This window comes from Sinocyclocheilus grahami, unplaced genomic scaffold (genome assembly GCF_001515645.1).
Source record: "Sinocyclocheilus grahami isolate Dianchi unplaced genomic scaffold, SAMN03320097.WGS_v1.1 scaffold74.1, whole genome shotgun sequence".
Taxonomy (NCBI): domain Eukaryota; kingdom Metazoa; phylum Chordata; class Actinopteri; order Cypriniformes; family Cyprinidae; genus Sinocyclocheilus; species Sinocyclocheilus grahami.
The window spans coordinates 2,580,354-2,584,497 of record NW_015505253.1 but is presented as its reverse complement, the minus strand read 5'-3'; positions in this window follow the sequence as shown (position 1 = coordinate 2,584,497).

Genomic DNA, 4,144 nt, shown 5'->3' with positions numbered 1-4,144 from the left:
CCATCTAGGAGGAACAGACAGGGGCGCCGCTAGCAATTTTGGGCCCTATGAAAGAATATGAGGTTGGGCCCCCACCAAACATACACTATATTGCCCAAAGTATTGGGAAAACTAAAAAAAAACTCATCGCCAAACACCAATGATTTGTACATATGCGTACAATCATTTTTGACACTTCCAAAACTGTGGCAACAAAGATGGAAATACAATTTTTAAATACATGAATTATGTTTCCATCTTTGTTGCCACAGTTTTGGAAGTGCCTTTTTCTGTTCTAAAGAATGGGGTGTCCCAATACTTTTGTCCATATGTATGTACAAGTCACAGGTGTTGGGTGATGAGTTTTTGGCTCAAGGTCTGCATTTAAACAGCAAAGGTTTGTACCATTGGAATTTTTAAAGACAAGTAAATAAATGAATCCTTAGAAACATCAGAATGTATTTAGACACTGAAGCTACTCTTAAAATGTCATTGTATTAGATTTAAAAAAATATTAAACAATGTGGTATTTATTGCAAAAAGAGGTCATTTTACATGCAAAACATTTGACAAAATATCACCGGTTGTTCTGCCGGTTGTTGAAAGTCTGGCTACATGAGACTAGGTAAGCACAGGTGGGTCTGTTTATGAATATTGACTGTTTATAAATTGCTCAGCCGCCTTAAATGTTTAAAAAAAAAACAAGTCCACGTAATCAATATCTATGAAGACAAAGCACTGGTGTGCTTCCAGAGAGTGTGAGAGCGAGAGAAAGACATTTCAGAGTGCTGTTCCTCATCAATTTCCTCTCTAATCCCTCCATAATTCCCTCAGAGTCATAAAATATCAGTCGAGACAGCTTTTCCTCTTCTGGAAAAATTCCCGACTGGCTTTCGTGAGAGAGGGATTTGGGAAGATTAAGAGTAGTATGTAAATGACATGAGAGGGAAGGATTTAGGGAAGAAGGACCATCACATTCCAGAAGCAGACTGAGATGGGGAGACGGGGAATAGATCCAGGGAATTTCCCTTGGTATTCTTTTGCTATTACACACACACACACACACACACACACACACACACACAATTTTACTTTAGATTTCGAATGTAACTTACATTTTTATTGTGATTTTCTATATGTGATCATGTTTTACAAGATGCAGATAATTAACAAGCATAACTTACATGTTCTCCGTTGCAGATGCAGTGAAGTTGAATGCAGAAACAAGCTCATGAAAAATCCACACGTCACCATCTCGCTCAACTCAAATGAAAAGTTCAACATCCCTGAAAAATGGTGCAACTGTCCCAGACACGTGAATACTGCATTCTGATGAAAGACCTCATTTAGGAGACAAGACCTTTGCAGTTTCCTGTTAATAGTGGATCACAGCTGGAGGTCAAAGGTCATCTGTATGTGTGTGTATCTGTGTCACCTAACACTCTGACAAAGTGTCTTAATTTTTCATCCTGTCCAACATCCCTTGATTATACTATAAACAGACCTTTTTACTGGAGAGCTGAAGAGAGAGATATTTACCGATCGTGAAGCCATTTTTATTAACAATATTTTCATTCTTTTGATAATGGAATTATGTTTTTCCTTGCAGGTTTGTGACATGAAGTTACAAGACATTGTATCACAGCAACATACATAATAAAATAAGAATATACATCATATTAAGCCACTGTTTTTAATATAAGAAAATTTCCACACGTGTGCCACAACATGGATTTCTAAAAAGTTTAGGCACAGTATTATGGATCATTGATTGAGGTAAATGTTTCACAACAAATCACAAGGCTTTTATTGAAATCACTCATTCTACATCAGCAATTCTTGTTTTTGCAGTTCGATTTAAGCTGTGTATTAAAAGGTATCGTCCAATTTATTTACTTGCTAAAGCCCATTTCACTTGCCGAATGTTCATTTTGGAGCAAGTTTGAACTCCACATGTAGGTCTGTCCAGATTTGCTCCTTTGAAATCATAAAATTCGATGCCAATAAAATGACTTCAGTTTTGCAGAATGTTCTTATGAGCCCTATTCAAAAAAATCAGCTGGTTTATGGTTTCGCTTCAATTGTCCTTTTAAGTTTTCCAGTGATCCGATAACAGAGGTGAGTCTAGATCATAGTGCTTGATTGTATTGTCATATCACGGCATACAGAATAACGCAGATGCTTTGTATCGTCTTTCAGACTGATGGAGAAGATCAGCGTGGATCTGAAGATGTGGGGGAGGTGAAAGAGGAGTATGTCGGGGAGTTCTCACGTGACTTTGGTCTACTCGTGTTAATCAAGTTCAGTTACACACAAGCACACTACGGCCTGGATCGCATTGGACACGCAGATAATGTTAAGAATGAAACCAGTAGGGCTGAAGCAGAAGAAAAGAGCCAGATCAAAGACAGAATGAAAATATGACTGATTCCTCCCCTTATGTTTGTCAGTAAAGAGCCGTGATGGACTGTAAAGAGAGAAGGAGAAGAAGGTGGTGGAGGACATTTTGTGTTTGATGACTTTGAGTAAGTAAATGATCTTTCTGCCTGTTTTTGTCTCTCAGACAAACAGTGGAGTCCAAACGTATTAGCCCACTAGTGAAAATGCTTCCTTTTCTAAATTATAGGGTTTATAGAATTAAAATACTCCAATGTCTGCTTAATATGCAGAGATGACTGCAATAAAGCCAATTATGACATTTTCAAAACTTTGTATTTGTTTCAAACGGCCTGATATAGCAAAATTGACCAATAGTGTGAGTTTGGGGCGGGGCTATCTGATTAGCTGACCAATGGAGCATGGAGGAGTGGTTGGGAAACCTGCTTGATAACAATCATTATTTAGCAAATTTGTTTGGAGATTTTAGTGGTGCAGAACATACACAATTTTAATGGCAAATTATGTTATTAGGATGTCAATTTAAAGGAAGTTATGAATTTAAAATTTGAGACCATACCATTTGCTTATTATTTGAAATGTGCCTGCTTTGTTTTATTGACAGCACTACTGGAGCTGACAAAATCCTGATGTTTATCATGTTCTCAAGTGCATCTTGAGCATCAGTGGAAGCAATCTGGCCATCTGTCACTCATTTACTTATATTTAATCTGTGAATTATAAATAGTGCATAATCTTTTTTTATATTATAACTTGTATTGTTATATATATATAATATGAAAATTGTTTATTTTCAGGTTTTCCATATAATCTCAGACTTTTGGACCCTACTGCCAAAGCAATGACATTTCATTGTTTTAACACCTCATCATCCAACTCTGCACTTGATAGATCAGTCTCCCTCACGCACGTCCTTTTCCTGTAGGATTTGCTCCAGGTTCTCTAATGACCATCACGTAAAGCTGAACTCTTGAAGGTCTGGTGTGGTTCGATGTGGTTTTCGATGTTTACTCAGAGTGCTGAGCTGTTTCTGTGTCACCACGGCCGTCCGTGCGCTAGATCACAAACACCAGAACCACATGATCTCACTCATCTTTACGACCCACTAACAACCCCACTGAGTCGGCTGCAAACACACTGGAAACTATTAAGGCTTCACCACAACATAACTCTATATATGTGAAAACGGATTAATAACAGACTGTTTCTCCAGCAAGCAGGATAAAAGAAAGAGGAGTTTGGCTTCCTGATGCTAAAAGCAGCTTTCTTTAGGAGAGTGGATAGCCTCTAGGAACTGATGTCTGAAGTGTGTGGAATTAGATGTCCTTAATGAACATCCATGCCACGCAGTAAACATTGGCAAGTGATTAAAACGCTACTAGCCCATTTTACAGTGCCCATTTTAAATCATCTGATGCAAATTTAGTCTCAGAGGGGAATGTGACTCCTTGTTTTTCAGGAAACTATAAAGTATCGACTGCTGTCTCATTCAGGGTTTCCATGTTTCCTCATGAAATCATCTGGAAAAGTTCCAGATCATCTATGTATCTATCTATACATCTGTCTATTGATCATTTTATCTGTCATATCTATCTGTCTGTCTGCAGTTCTATTGTCCTATCTGTCTGTCTGTCTGCAGTTCTATCTATCTATCTGTCTGTCTGTCTGCAGTTCTATTGTCCTGTCTGTCTGTAGTTCTATTGTCCTGTCTATCTGTCTGCAGTGCTATTGTCCTGTCCTGTCTGTCTGTCTGCAGTGCTATTGTCCT